At 39.3% G+C, this 16,981-nt stretch overlaps 1 protein-coding gene across 3 annotated transcripts in view; it reads right to left on the bottom strand.

Annotated features, from left to right (window-relative positions):
* Window positions 1–15,395, bottom strand: part of SEMA5A (semaphorin 5A) — a 298,126-nt gene extending 282,731 nt beyond the window's left edge. For all 3 annotated transcript variants that reach the window (XM_017738722.1, XM_017738723.1, XM_008637204.2), the window contains exon 1: window positions 15,320–15,395. The gene's annotated coding sequence lies outside the window, so the exon portion shown is untranslated. The remainder of the gene's footprint in view (window positions 1–15,319) is intronic.
* Window positions 15,396–16,981: the final 1,586 nt, after the last annotated feature.

Here is a 16,981-nt window from a genome sequence, read left to right as displayed (position 1 = left end):
TCATCATATGCTGGTGAAAACAAAGATGTCCAGAGTGATCTTGAGTGGTATCTATCATGCTGAATTTTTTTTTCCCTGTCAGTATAACACTATTACTCGACAGGGTGGAATGAAGTGTCTTCCAGCCATATTCTGGCTCCTTTGGAAAAGCTGTCATCCACCAGGTGCATGGTCCAGCTCTTGGAGAAAATACAGCCTGTCCAAATGAACTGAGATCTTTTGTTCTTACAAACCAGCCCATCCTAGACTCCAAGCTCCAGCTGTTCACCTATCAAAAAGTGAAAGAGTGCAAGCTTACTACTGCTTCAGAAAATAAGAGGTATAACCATTAAATGACACATTTTATCTCTGAAGGTTTCCAGATAGTTTTAGCTGAATTATCCTGGATCATAAACACAGTATGTTTGGAGAACAGCTGTACATTGTATTTCAGCTAAGGTCTATACTTTCTCCACTTAGCTCTCTCTTTAGGCCGAAGTCAAATGCTATGAGACAAATATATCCATTATAAATCACATCTTTCAACAGCAACAGTTGGCCAGCTCACTGACATGTGGATGTTGCAGAGCACACTCCCTCAGGCTCAGTGAAGTCAGCCCATAGATCCAGCTGCACCAAGGATGAAAACAAGAAAGGACTGACAATGGGAGGCAGGGGCTTTCCTGCATCAGCAGCAACTCTCTTTTGAGACACCCAAAGACAGAAAGAAGCTGCTTGGGGAAAAAGGAAGAAAAGAAGGGGGATAGGAAGCTATGTAGAGGCACCAAAACGCTTCAGTTGAGGCAGGATCTCTTAAAAAAAAAAAAAAGCCATGAGCAGAGAACTACATATCCCCACAACATGGGTTCATTTGACCTGAAAATCAGATTCTTCTGGCTGGTTAAAGAGACCACTGCAGCCATGTAAGGCTCAGGAAGAAAAGCACAAGAGAGGGAGGGAACAATAATAATCAGGATCTGCTAGTCCATTAGACCTGACATAAAAGGAAGGGAAGAAGGAGGAAAAAACTTCAACAAGAAACCAGAAATTAAACAGAAAAGAAATGCAAAGGTTGACCTTTTAAAAAAACAACTTAAGGACATTGCATTACTGAATGAAAAAAAAGGCTAAAAGTCAGATTATCAAGTGCAATGAATTAAGGATTAGCTGGAACAGAAAGGAAGGAAGGACTATGAGGAGATAGGACAGCAAGTCTTCAGGAGGCCAGATCAGGACTGAACAGCACAGAGCAGACACGCACAGAAAGCCTGCAGAGGCAAGACAGGATGGTTAGGGAAGCAGAAACAATACAAAAGTGGGGACAAACGGAAGAAACAGTAGAGATATCATATACTTACAGGGCTGTGTAGACAACAAACAAAACAATAATGTTTTGTTCGACCCAGTGACCCAGACAGCAAAGTCCATACAGAAACTGCATGGGAAACCAACATTTTGGCCTTACAATATATAAAGGGGGCTGTAAAAAAGACAGAGAGAGACCTCTTTCTAAGATCTGCAGTGACAGGGCAGGAGGCAATGGTTTTAAATCAAAAGATTTAGACTGGACATAAGGAACAAATTTGTTGTCATGAGGGCAGTGAAACACTAGAACAGGTTGCCCAGAGAAACTCTGAGTTCTCCATCACTCCATGATGTTGATAACATCTCCATCCTTGATGTTATCATGGTCAGGCTGGATGGGTTTGAGCAGCCTGGTCTAGTGGAAGATGCTCCTGTCCACAGCAGTGGGATCAGACTAGATGGTCTTTAAAGGTTCCTTCTAACTCCACCAGTTACGACTCTACGATGATTTCCAGCCTCCACCCCTGCTTCCCCTTAGCAAACAGCCCTAAAATTCAAGAGCAGCAAATTAGTTCCTTTAATATCCTTCAATAACTCATGTAAGGAAGGCCTGAATGACAGATTCCATGACTGGTAGTGATCCATATCACACACTTTTCACACAAACACACACAATGCCTTTCTCCTGATGCAGACAGCTGACATGCTGGATTTAAAAGGAAGAAAAAAAAGATGCAATAAAGGTGGGATTTATACACTTTACTGCAGAGAAGAGAGACACAGAAGTGAGGAAAAATAACAGTTTCACAAGTATAAGAGTCACCTGTAACACCAGAAAACTGGCCTCTTGTAAACTTCTCCTTTGATCCTAAATCTCGCAGAAAGCCTAAATATATTACTTAGTTCAATGACGTGACTAGAAAACATCAGAGTATCAGAACCAAAATAAGATAGGGATGTCAATAGACAGCGTTAGAAAAAAAAATATTGAAAACAATGTAGTCAAGAGGGTTTTATGGCTTTTTTTAATCTCATCTAGATTAGAAGGATTAAAAAAAAAATTCAGTCAGGACAACAAAAAAATTACCTGGCACCAGGAAAACATTCCTCTGGCACAGAATATATGTTTATTCTGCAGATACTCCAAAAAACCTCCTTCAAACATTCTCTGAAGTTATGTATGATTTTCCATCCTGATAATTTAGGTTCCTGTCAGTGTTTTTTAAAATGATCCTTATTTACCTACACTTTCTTTTCACATTTTCCTTTGTTTTCATTTAGCACACGTGATCATCGTTTGCATATTTTTTTCTGATTATATCACATGCATTTTCTGTCGCAATCAGAAACAATCTGTATTGTCCTTTACTCTTTGCAGTGCTCAAAATTTTGTACAACATACCACCAACCACCACTAATAATCATAATAACAATATCATCATCTAAGGAAATTTCTACATTTTTAAGCTTCTTGTAAAGTTTAGAGAAGAGACTAAAGGCTGCATAAATGTAAGCTACATGTGTTGAACAGGAATTCAGATTGATTTTTCATACAAATCTGACAGCGACTGGGTACTTTGGAAAGTAAATACAAATTTGAAATGCCATAGACAGAGCAAATCCAGGTCACAGCAGCAAGGTCCTCTGAAATCCGGCATCAAACCTGGCAAACAGTATGCCAGAGGTTTACATGTGAGGACAAGCCCTCGGCAGACAGACAGGAAGGAGCATCCCTCCTGGAACTGCCAGTTTCTGGTGAAGTCTTCCAAATCAAACTGAGGCGGTAGCTGTGCAATTATTAAAAAGGGTAGATGAAGAGCTGTAATAGAGCCCTGTGTCTGGGAAATTTGGTCCTCTGACTCAGTGGCAGAAAAAATTAAATGTACTTCCCTGTGGCTTCCTCTTCCCCATCCATAAGATGCATTCCATTATGTCCAATAAAAAAGACATACTAAATTCCGCAAGAGATGGCAACACTCATTACAATTAAGCTATAAAACCAAATAGTATCAAATTCTGAAAGATAGGATTAATAACTCCTTCACCCATAAGAACTTTTAAAGAAGGTTGAAATCAAAAAATTTCAAACTTAAGTCATAAAACAGCCGCAAAGCCAAGACCACTGAAGACTTGGTCTTGGGACTGATACAGACATAGGTTTGAAACAATCACAAGGACGAGTGAGAGAAAAACAATAGTGAAGAACAAGGTAATCTTCGATGTCCTTGTCCTCTAATCCAGCCCCAGATGAAGCCAAAGAATCCAAAATCCATAGCTTATCTTCTTCCTTGATGTGGAGAACAGGCAGAAGTTATATGTATAACTATCATGGTTAACATCAGATCTTCCAACTAAGAACAAACTGCTAAATCTGCAACTCCCCTGAGTTCTCATGCACACTGTGAGGAACCAAAGACAAGCAAGAGGCTGATCCTGCACACACATCAGCTCTATTGCTCCAACCACGCAACAAAAGAGAAACTAAAAATAAAAATAACAAATTAAAAGAATGACTACATAGCAATCTCTCATCTCAAGTAGTTTTCCTTAAAATAAGTAACAACAACAACACACCTTTCAGAATCCTAAGTTAAAGGTGTTAAAATTGAAGCAACACACACACACAGACACAAAAACCCTTTTAAATAATGAAACTCATGGTCAACACCATCTTTGATAGACAAGAAACTGTTGTGGAATCAAAAGACACAGTCCAGGCACTGCTATCACACCTGCCAACCCACCCACATGCTGAAGCAGCCATAGGTCTTGACAGTGCCCCCAGAGCTGGAGAGAGGGGCTGTAAATCACAGCCTTGCACATTTAAAAAAAGAAACTGTTATCAGGTTTTGGAGAAAGTGTTAAAAAAATGCATTTTAATGGATGTCCAGGCCAAGCCCTTCAAAAAAATTACTACAAATATTGAAATATAGGTCTGGCACTAAAAAGGAACAGGTCACGCTTTAATCTTACAACTGGGATCATATTTCCTTGCTGCAGAGAACATTGCCAATTAATGAACGATTTTCAGTCCCAGCTAACAGATGTGTAGAAATTACCAGAGCTATCTAGATGAACCTTGAGAAAAGAAAAAGGTAGTTTCTCTTTTCTCTGGTTGTAAAAGCATAGCTAGCCTTGCTAAGAGACAAAGCAGCAGCCAAGGTTTCTGATTATCCAGGGAACATAAAACCTGCTTGACAGCAAGCAGATGTGATTAATGCCTGCACCCTCATGACTTCATCATGCCTTCTTTCAAAAGGATCGGCCTCCAGTTTCTAATAAAGATCATTTTCAAGTTTTTGAAACCAGCATAAAATTAGTGTTGCTGATAAAAATGAATTCTGTTTGTATTATCAAGAATACCATGACTGCCTTAGAGAGGGGCAATTAAAAAAGTAAGCAAAGTGTGACTTCGGCTTCTTTTGCTATTCCAGTTGAAAGGTCAAAGGAATTAGGTGACCTGCCACCAACTCAGTTCCTGCACCTAGTGGTCCTTTCTGATAAATACAGAAAGAGTGCAGCCAATCCACAGACTCAAAATTTTCATGTAGAGCAGAAAAACATGTTTGAACGGTGGCCCTTGCACAGCTCAAGCTAACCACAGGTACTTCAAATTGCTAATTCCACTCCCTGTTTTCTCAGCCACTACTGGTCTGTCACTTGATGCTTGGACTTGGTTGCGTTACATGCACAGGCTCATCAGCCAGTGCTGGAAGCTGCTTGAGCTTTGCAGTTTCACTCACCAGACTGTTGATGCTCTGTCCTTTTCCAACATCTCATGTTCAGTCCTGCACTTTTATTACACACTTATTTATAGTTGGAGAGTCTGGAGCAGGAAGAGGCCATCTACATGTAGGTTCTCACTTTAGTAACGCTGAGGGTTATAGAGGAAAGAACAACGGAGCTGAGGTTTCCAGCCAAAGTTTGGGGGTAGTAGTACCCCTTCACTCCACTGTAATTGACAAGTCATATACATAACTTCCCACAGGCACCTCCCTTTTTTTCTGGGTGCCTAGCTTGCAAGTGGAATGTGAATTAAACTGTCACAACACAGATATAAAATCCCTGGGTTAGATTTTCCAATTTTAAAGTTAGCTACAAATTTTCTAAATTGTAAATTCTTTACTTTGGTTTTCTTCCATACCCTGTTTTTTAAGTGCTGCAGTAACAGAGCAACTGAACACAAAAAAAAGCCAAAACCATTAACTGTTGTTGTTCAAAGTTCCAAACAGCAAATTTGGGCATGTAGGTAGAGCACAAAAAGTGAAGAGCCTTAAAGTTTCTAAGAAGAATCTCAATTAATTGCTTGCCAAAGAAAAAAAAAAAAGGCATATGTGATAAAGCATACAGCTATGTCATCTATTGCAGAAAAGGTCATACGTCCTGAGCTCCAAGCTGCCCAAACAAACCCAGGGGAAAAAATAAGATTTGTAGACACAGCAGAATTGTGTTAACTTAAGTCTGACACTTCATTGAACTGAAAAGTTGCACTGCCTTCAGATGGGAGCTGGCTCCCTGCCAGCCAGCTTGAACCACAAACAGAACAAGCTTCCTTCTGCCTTTAGGTGTTGTGTGGGCACATTCAGAGCATGATAACGAGAGGCATGACAGGACACCAAGGAAGAAGTAGTACCTCTGTGCTTCTGATCACACAAAGCTGTTTTGTTTTGTTTTTGAATACCAGGATGCATTCAACGCAGCCGAGTCAAACAACATGGAAACGGTAGTTCTGGGAGGGTCCTTAACTAGCCATCATCTTCAGTGTTGTAGGAGTGGGAATGAGGAAATCAGATACTTTCCCACAGAGTCATCTTTCTCTAATTTTTCTGACCAGTTCAGATTAATCTGCAAGAGGGATGAATTATACTAACAGAATTAGCTCCAGTTGACTTTATAGTCAAGTCAGAGTAGAACAGAGATGATCACAAACCCCTCTCGGTATTCAGTATCACTTCTTCCTTGGTCAGAGGAAGCCATTGGTGGATAATTAATGAGACATCCTCCTGTTCAAAAGGCCAAATACCCTATCCCTCAAACAAAGGACTCTGACTACAAAACACACCAATTCATCCAGAAGTTACTTGCATAAGGATTACACAGTAATTATTCAAGGAGCAGTAACTCCCAGAAAGGGCAGGAGGCACTGCAAATGTCTTCTGCATTTGAATTGCGCTACCTCAGGTAAGTTGTACTGTATTTAAATAATAAATAAATCAACACACACAGCATTGTGGGGTTTAAAATATCCTAAGCTTAATCTACGTAATAGCAAAACAACCTGAAATATATTTCACAGCTCAAGGATCAGCAATTCAGAGGCAAGCAACAGAGTTCCAGATTTCAGAACTAACAGCATGGAACAAAAAATCAATGCCAACTAGTAAAGAAATTAACATATGTGGTACAGCTCTATCAATGTAGCGCTAATTGCTAAAACTACAGTATTATAATAAAGAACACAGATGGTATTTGATATAAAAATAGATAAATAAGAGCATCATAGATGACTTGTTGCAAAAAAAAAAAAAGTCTACATTAGCTTATAATTTGTTTAGCAACAAATTGTGTTCTGCACTTTGCAAACAAAGAATTTATACTCAAAATGTAACTTAATAAGTACACAAACCAATACCAGGATTACATTTGTTAAAAAACAGTCTTCATCTCACAGATTTCACAGGTCTGTTCCTGGAAGCTGGGGAATACTTCCATACATACTAAAAGAAATGACAGCCAAGGCTTGAAGCTGAGCAATACCCTTTCTAGCCCACTCAGAAACAAAGAACAGCACCCTTCAAAGCTTTTGGTGGGGGGGAAGAGTTCTCTCCATATCTTTGCTTGTATACAGCTAAATATAAAGAGCAGACAATAACCCATTGGCCAGGGCAGAAGAGACTTTTTCAACTCACTGCTTTATCTATTTTTATCCTAAAGTCTTTAAGCTAAGAAATAATTATTGCATATTCTTAGAAAAAAACCTAAAAATGCCTGAACATGTTGTTTTTATTCTGGAAGCCTATCTTCCACAATCCAAAGTATCCCAAGGCCAAAAATCTGTTTTCTATAAGGATACTCATCAGGCTGTAATTACCCTCGCAAGTATAAAAAAAAGTCAGGTTTTTTTAATTTCTACCTTAAGATATGGGAAAGTAGTTAGCTTAGATGCCAGTTTCTTCTGTTCACTTCTTTTACTAGTCTCATTCACAGTTTCTAACGCAAACCAGGTGGTAACAGCCCAGTTGTGAAAAGCACAAAATAGCTAGGTGTGTCATTTCCACCACCTGCTCTTTAGCAAAGGAGAAATATTAATCTCTTTTTCCATTTTTATATACCTTGTTCTGCAACTCACACACAATTTACATGACTGAAAACAAAAAGCGCTTAAAAGTGTTGCCAGAAAGAAACTTCTGTGCCAGGAAACTCTCACTGACATCTCCATGCACGAGCCCAAGCACCAGGATTCTAGCTCCCACTGGAAAAGGACTCCTAGCTCCTTTGCTACACAGCCCACAGTGGTTGCAACACTGAGCTGATCTGCCCAACACTCTGCATCACAAGAGCAGATCACTCTGCACTGCTGGCTCACGATGCAGGCAGGCCAGACTACCCTGGATGCTTATCCACGCTGTGAGAAGGACCTCCCCGCACTTACCGTAACATGAAAAGTATTACATTTTCTGTACCAGAGTATTTAGCTTCCAGAACAATTGGACTGTTCCCTGCTGAATAATAAGAGAGGAGAGGAGAGGCAGAAGCAGAGGCAGAGGAAAAAGAAAATGGACACCATTATTATTAGGAGTTGGACTTGAGGGTCTGTGGGTCCCTTCCAACTCAGGATATTCTACAATTCTATGATTACTGAATAGCTTCCAGTCAAAACTGGTGTCAGTAAGTATGAAGTGAACACTGGAGACAACCCTAGTGCTGTATTATATTAATACACCTAAGAAAGTTGTACTCTTTTTTTATGTGGCATAATTGACCCACAGCAAAATATGTCTGTCCAATTTATTTATTACTATCCCATTGTAGTTTTGATTAGCAGTTGCTCTTTTTCCTTTAGTGGACAAAAAGATCCATGTTTTTCATATAAAGCTAATGTTGTTATCTTTGTATGACATGTGAACTCAGACCATCCAAAACTCCTTTCATAATTCCTTAATTTATTGACCAAACATACACTTTACTTTTAGTACTGAGTATTAAATACTGTTATTTGTACTCAAAATTCACATCTGGGGATGAAAAGCATAAAACAGTCAGCAGTGATTTAGGAACATATACACTCTTCAGAGCTATATTGTAAATGTATCTTACACACTTGATCTTATTTTATTAAAAGGCAACTCTTACTAACTCAGTATTCTTAAAAAGCCCTAACTAGTACCTTACTCCTCAATCAGTCCTTTACAAGTACTGCTTCCAGAAAAAAATGTTTCTTCCAGGCCTTTGCTTTACCAGAAGCTACTTTTAAAAATATCACTAGAGTGTGGAATTCAGCAGAGATACATAAAAGCTGTTGAAGTCTGGCCATTTCCATGCCATGGTGCAAGACTGCAAACAGCTTTTGCTGCCACACCTAAGCCAGACTACAAGCAAAGACAAAGGGTTCAGGACACTAAAAGCATGTTCTCACAAAATACAAAACCTCCATCTATACGTAGTTCAGACTGATTAGTAAAGGTACGAGTTTGGATTTTCTTTTTAAATATCCAGGCTTGGTTTTGCTCACACTACTTTTCCCCATGCTCTTAGAGTTCAGTTTTCAGCTAGACAATTCTCTACAAAAACAGGAGAATAAAATTTTGCTATGAATGCTTGGTGTCAACAAAGGTAGATGCAGAAGAAACTTAGTCAAGAGCACAACATATGATTGTACTTTTTGATTACCAATTTAGAAGGCGGGGTAAAAACCCAAATTAACTTTACTGCAAGCATGAGAGAGGGTGGGACTCCATCATTCAGATGAGAAAGCAGGTATAAACAAAGGAGGCTGACACTTCCAGAGATTAGTTACAGCCTCACTTCCAAACCACTGGAATAATGAAGGCATCTAGGAAGAGAGATGTACATGCTTGTTGGTTTATATTACCTCTTTTAAAGGCTGCTTGGGTTTGTTTAGCCTCAGTTACTGTGATCTCTAAAACACACAAGCTCCAAATCAGAGCACCTGTAGATCCGTGTAGAGCACATTTCACTCAGTGCAGTCTCCCATTTCTGCAACGACCCCGATGGTTTCCTGCAGCCAGGCCACAAGGTCTCGCTTGTATGGAGACATGGCAGGAGATAACAGCCAGAGCACGCTGTGCAGCCTGCAGGATGCACTGGGCTGGTGCAGGGAGCCCTCTCCACCCCCTGAGAGCACGGCTGCTCAGAAGCTGTAATGAGAAATTTCACTGGAAAAGCTCAGAGCTGACATAAACCAGTAACTCACAAGTGAACACGGTATCTACAGCCAGTGCCTACCAGCACCTGCCCAGACCCACTCTCAGCTCGTTACGGTTCCTGGATATCACCGCTTGCCCTCCGCCTACAGAAAACACCGGTGATCGGAGCCCAGCTTTGTATCACTAAATCCATCAGCAGAATTGAGCACTGGCATTGACAGTTGCAGCAGAGAAGACAAAGACCAGTTAAGTAACCAAGTTTCAGTCACTAACAATGAAAACAAACAAACAAAAAAACCAAAAACAAAAAACCCAAAAACAAACAAACAAACAAAAAAAAAGAAACTGAATTTTAGGGATAAATTCTCAACAAACTATTTGCAGCTGAATAATCCAACACTACCTACAGGCACTAGGGGACATGGGGGGGGGGGGGGAATCCAGGGAAAAAATAAATTTCTTAATTTAATTTATAAAAGAAAAGGATTCTAAAACTTGAATATGATTTATATGCTGTCCTCATGATGTTCTACAGGACACTCATGCTAAAGACAGGTTTAATCTACAGACACATTCTTTTAATAGCAGCTGCAGTTTCTGTTCCAGGACAAGTGCCAGTAGCTAATGATCCTCCTGTTATCGATTCTGCTTTGATGGGATGAAAACTCATTTTCCTGGTCCTGACAAACAAAGCCCCTCTCTTGCATATTATAAATATACATGTAAAATAATTTGGGTAGTAGAAAGCATTTAACAAGATCAGGACCATCTGTATGGCTGGACATAAGGCCAAACAAAATCCCCTTTTGGCAAAGAAGTTTTCTGACCAATCCTTGCCACTTCACTGCTACTGTAGCTGCTTAAATTCCTCTGGCTACAGAAGAAGTCCTGCTGGGAAGGATTTGTACATGGGACAGTTTTGTCTTACTGTGGATTTGCTTTTAATAATCAAGTAATTTTCTGAATCTAAAGAGAAGGAAACAGGTAGTGCAACACATGTGCAGATAAAACATATGAGTTGAGTGGGCAAAAAAAAGGGCACACCATGATCCCTCTACCAGCCATGATTTTACCACCATTTTCTTAACAACAATAGGAACTACCAGATCAGATGACATGCCAGAATACATTCAGGAAGTTCAAAACTCATATATTCTGCTCAGAATCACCCCCTGGGTGCTCAGTCCAAGACACTGGTGATGAGCACATTTAAACCACAGGCCACAGAAGTTAAACAGATTAGAAGCTCACATAAAAAGTAACTTGATAGGAAGAATTTTTAGGGACACAAGACCCGTTAAGCAGCAACTTAGAGGATGCCTAAGTATCTGGACAAGTTATTTGAGACAGCATGAAAAATCTGGTAGTAAAGTGGGAATTCTGAATCCATCTAACATTTCCCACTCCCAGGAGCAATGCTGGAATAGGCAAACATGCCAAGTATTCTAAAATCATAGTTAGCTTTGTCAAAGAGGTACTTAACAGAAATTCCAGGTGTCCTATTCTCCCATTGTACCTCAACTTTTTGTTATACTCTGGAGTAGCAGATACTTACCTAGGAGTCCCATTCTGCATAGCTGTTAGAGAGCACACACAGTTCATCTCACTTTCCTTTTCATTATTAATTGTTAGACTTCTAACTCAAGGCTATCTTTATCTTACCCAAGTACCAATCTGATTAACGGATGCAAACCTTTCACCTCTCAATTACGCAGTAAATTTTCACTGCTTCATGAAACTGATTAATCCTGTCATATCCTCACCCATAGATAACTTAAAATGCATATTCAGTACAGAACCAATTATCTTTGACCGATAACGGAGGCATTCTTCCTTCTTCGTCTTTCCTTTGGGTCATCCTTTTTTTTTGCTTTTTCTACTTATCAAGTCCTTCTAGATGAGCTCTTTTCACTGCAAGAACAGTGAAAAGTGAATTGTGAAACAGCATCATCAATCTCATGCTTTTAAGATGTTAGTCTTGGATTAATACTCTACAGGATATGTAGGACAAGTACTGGAAGTCCTCAAGAGTAAAAAGCTGAGATACTCTATAAAACGTGCTAGAAGAGGCTAAATGAAAACAAATATGGTTTGAACATGGGTGGTTGGTTGGACAATCTGTTCCAGTCCCAAGCAACCTTCACTCAGTAATTCTGTGATGGTCACAACAGCTATGCAGCACCCACCTGGGACAGGTGTGGTGAGGAAGCACAGTGACGCTGTGAAGAGAGGAAACACAATCAATGCCCAGCACTCTTTCCCTGAGTAATTAAATGCTTGTCTAAAAGACCACTTTAGAAGTAGCAGACTGCCTGCAGAAACGATTTTTGTTCTCTGTTCTGTTAAGCTGGTTTCCAAAAGGACTTGAATCATCAGCTTTGAATAAATAATGCACACTCTGCAGTGTCTAGGGGTAAGTGGCTACATTTACTTTAAACACAGTTAAGACAAAAACATCCATGAGTTACTAGGCAAGCAGGATACATTTTCTTTCACTACTGGATATCAAATGTCAGAAAGATCCTATGGAATAAAAACAACAAAAACAAATTAAAACCAAAAAAATCTTCTAATGCCATTGAGAGCATAAAGATCTCAAGGTAAACTCAGATGATACTGTAACACATAAGAGTTAAAGCATGAACATTTTCCGTTAGCCCTTTTTCCAAAAGGCCACTCATGCAAAACAAATTCTCCTTTTTTTCCCCTTTTCTTTCTTGCTTTGTAAAATGTGTCTCTGTTTGGGGAAGTGGAAACTTTCAAACGCACAGATGTTTGTGATTGCACGCTAGCAGCCTGCTGGGAACCATTAATGGTGTAGAGAGTAAAGTTATTCAATCATCTATAAGTCACTTTTGAAAAGTGCTGCCCTCAGTCGAGGGGGTGATTAATGGCGTCCAGCAATGACACAGATTACCCCCTGCCCATGAAAGCTCTTTGATTTTAATGCAGTTAAGCTACTGAAGTAAACAAACCAATTTGGTTGTTCAATGAGCTCTTTGTCTCGTTAAAAATTATTTGACTAGACTAGTGGTAAAAGAATATTGCATATGTCCCCAAACTCAATTTGGCATTCTGTAATCATAGCAGCAATTACATTTGCAAAAAAAAGTTTAAAAAATTAACAGTGGCAGAAAATGGTCAACCTTTAATTAGGGACTTTTCATTAGGGATTTTCGTGTGCAATGAAATTAATATTTCTAATCACCACGGTACAGCAAGCAAGCTTCTGTATGTTTCATAGAGGCCAACAGCAACTACAGTCATCAGGCAAAAGTTTCAACAAGTAGTTGCAAATTTGCTGCTCAAAAGCAGACAGCCCTCTACTCCTCCCAAGTAGGCTTCTTGCAAATTGCAAGTCCTTCATCCCTTGGGAACACCTGCTGCAGTTTGGTGCCTGGCTGCACTTGGCACTTCATGTCAGGGCAAGTTTTCCTTCCCTCCCTTGTACAATCAAAATGATGAGTATGTGAATGCAGCAAGCTGAATTATCAAGGCTGAGGCATTTTGTTTCTTTATTTAAATGTCAGGTGCCCCATAATGATTGGGATTCACTGTTCAGGCAGTAAATTTGAGTTCACAACACCAGTGAGTGTTTGGCTACCTTTGTGATCCGCACACATTCAGTGACAGAAACAACTACCTCAGAAACCACAGGGAGAACCCAGGCACTTAGGAAAAGCTGAGGGCAAACCTCTGCCAGAGGACTACTGGAGGGAGTACCCACTGTGGGCATGGCCTGATAATCACTTTAACTCTTTTTGAAGTGATGCAACAGGACGGTGCCTCAGAGCTATTTCTGGAGCTAACACCACCCGCTCTCCATGAAGTCCCCCACTGCTCCTGGCCATTGGCAGGCATGAAGCTGGCTGTAGCAATGGCAGTGACACGGCTTCCCGTGCCACACCACAGCCTCAGGTGCCATTTACAGCCCGTCTCAAGCACCTTCCCTGTGCACCCCACAGCCTCAACACTTCTACTGCTTAGCAGAAGTGCGACTTTCTGTACTCTGTTACTCACAGAGTAGCAGCATTAAACAATTAAAGACCTCATCTAAAATGGAGCTGACAGCATTGCCATCCTTGGTTTTAGAAAATATCCCCAGACACGTACTTCACAATACATCAAAGATTGCTTTCAAACCTTCAAACAGTTATCAGAGTCTCATTTTTCATCACATTCCTCCCAACAAATTGATACCAGCCTTCCGCATCTTATGTCTGAGAACAACGTATCCACTTCCTACACATCCTGATCAGCCTCTTCACTCTGAATTCACTCCAAACCCATCTCCTAACGCCCTGCTACTTCCTGACCGATCCTCTCAACCTTTCTTTTATCCTTCTCACACAATTTTTAGCATCTAATCTACACACAGCCACAGCACTGCAACCTGACAGAAATTTGGTAAAACCTGCTTAAATTCAACAAAATGCAGTAGATGGCAGGGAGAACTATTTTCCTTTGGCAGTATGACACAATGAGCATTCAAAAAGTATAATAATAAAGACAGATTCCAGATCAGGACAAATAATACAGTTCACCTACATAGATCTGATGAGCATTTTAAGCTCATAGTGTCTCATGGTATAGGATGTCTAAGTAGATGATGTTACTGTCTGGTAAATTTATGGAGGAGGGACAATCTGTGAGACAAAAAGCACACAAAGGTGACAAAAAGGAACAAAGCTCAGCAAACAGGTGTAGTATTTTGTTTTCTTAAAGGAGGGAAGGGAGGGGGAAAAGAAGGTTCCAGCCATGTCACCCTCAGAACAGATACTATTATACAGAACTGATATTATTATACAGCATTAGAAAGCAGACTTTTTTGTCACCACTCCCAATTTTCACATGTACTCCAAAACATGGGAGAACTTAGCATACCCAGACTGTCAAAGTCAGCATTTCACAACAGTAAGCATACAAGTTACTTTTTACCTTATTTCTAACATTCTAATACATCCATTTACTAACTCCTTTGTTGTATTTAATATGCAGAGAACCTTGCAAGGTTCTAAATAAAAATAATCACACATTTCCAGCAAGATGTATCTGTGTGTAGCTTTGGTTCCAAATACAAAGTGAAACATAAGAGAAATATGTTGACTTGCTAATGTATTACAAAAAGAGTTTACATTTTTACACTGTGCTTCCTTTTTAGCTTTTCAGCTTTGTGTCCTACTTTCTGGTCTATTAAAAGATTTCTTTGCTTTTTAATTTAAATTATCCTTTACCCTTTCTTCATTTCTTAGTTGACAGGATACTATTACTCGTCATGTAGAATGCTCTTCGATAAATAGAACTACCTTAAAGCTGCATTTAATTACACTTGCTCACTTCCTCACCCTGAAGCTGTTGCAATGTTATCTATCCTACTCTTTCGAAGGAGTTTCATACATAAATCAAATTTAAAGAATTAAAACCGGAGCATTAATTGTTACTATAAAACTGACCTGAGCTATGCAAGGAAGCTACAGATACTGAAATATAGAAATCTGAAGTCAGTGTTAATGGATTTCTGTGTCACTTCCACTACAACTTTCTTATGTGACCTCTGAAAAACATCTCTTAGTTTAATGCAAAGGACAAAGCAGAAAAGGCACACAGGGGTTTTTTTGTTGAGATTTCTTTGTTAAAGCTGTTCTTACCGCTTGCAGATGCAGCTTCTTATAGCTTCATCTTGAATGAAGTTTTCTCAGATAAAAATCTTCTCCAGTCTGTAACCTGTCCACAAAAATTGAGAAATGTCATTGTTTTCAATTATGTTTTGTAGAAAGTGGGCAAGGGCGATCTGACAGCATCGAGATAACAGAAGAGTGTTTAGAAGTCAATAAATGTTGTTAATGATTTCTATGTCTGATAGCTAAAATTGCTATTTTAGCTTCCTAACAGAGTCAAGAGGCTGCAAAGAATTCAGTAAGGCACCAGATAAAAAGCCCCCTACTAGTCAGTCAATAACCACTCTGAAATTATAGAAGCAGAAAGACATGCCATTTTCTGAAGACAGTCCAGGTGTTAATCACACAAGGAAATAGCCTAAAGCATAACTTGCTCTTCTCTCCCTCATCCTTTTTCTTTTTCAAATAAAAGCTTGTTTTTCTCCCAGTAGTGTTTACATATAGCAAAGGCAGTGAGTTCTTACAACATCTCACATTTCAAATGTCATTCAAGCTGTTTGTCAATCTGTCCTAAAATGTCATATCATAAAGAACTAGTCACATTTTCTACTTCTCATGCAAGTCTCCAGTTGTCACCTAAACAAGATGGAGACTCTTTTTCCCCACATCTAAAGCAACTTTGTCTAAAATTACTGTTAAAACTAACAACAATATGGGAATAATTTATTTCTGTGAAGCTTAAATCCTTTTCATAAAAAGAGATGAACCACCTAAGCCACAGATGTGGTTGTTCAGAGAGATGAATCAAGAATGCTTTGCCTGCACAGGGTGAATTTACTGAGAAGCACAGAAGCTGAGGGGGAAGCAGAGTCCATGAATAAGCTCAGCCTTCAATAGTTTTCTTTTCACTAGCTCCCATCTAGGCCAGCACAACTGCTGTAGTTGAAATAAGCATTAAAATGGTCATTTTCAGGAAAGGGCTGGAAGGTGTTGTTACCTTTTTTTTTTCCTAAATCTTAGAACATAATCAGAATTTTATAAAAAGAAAGACTGGAGAAGCCGAAACTGTTCTGAATTCTTCAATCTTAAATCTGTTTTTCAACTGTTTGTGTTGCTGTCCAGGTTAACATTAGAACACAATGGGATTTTTTTCTTTATCAGGGTATTAGTACCTCCTTAGTGGTCAATTTTTTAAATAAATTCACTGAACTTGGATATAATTGACCTATTTGCCTATATAGCACCTTCTGCTGAAGGAGTCTGAACTCCTTTACAAAAGGTTTTGCAAGCAGCATGTACAAATTAATTTCTCCCTAGACAGGAGAGAGGCATTATAGGCCTGTATTTTTTTGAATCTGTTATTTATATGCCTTTATATTAGATATCATGCAAAGAAAATAACTACAACTTCATCAGATCTCATGACAAAGCATTCAGCTTTGCCGAAATTCATCCTGTACAGTCTACCTTCTTAGAAGGTTCTTTTTGGTGCTCCCATTTACACACACACATCAATTTCACTTGGAAAGTAAACCAGATCTGCAGAACTCATTTCTGCTTCAATCTAATGCACTAAGTTTCATTGGGGCTGCTGCCTTTGTAACATTGATGCCATGATGATTTCTTCCCTTTTCTTTTATACCCCTGTTATACCTTTTTCACAACTTCTGTATTCCTAGTGCTTTTTCCCTA

Source organism: Corvus brachyrhynchos, unplaced genomic scaffold (assembly GCF_000691975.1).
Source record: "Corvus brachyrhynchos isolate BGI_N302 unplaced genomic scaffold, ASM69197v1 scaffold23, whole genome shotgun sequence".
Taxonomy (NCBI): domain Eukaryota; kingdom Metazoa; phylum Chordata; class Aves; order Passeriformes; family Corvidae; genus Corvus; species Corvus brachyrhynchos.
This window is presented reverse-complemented; position numbering and strand designations above follow the sequence as displayed.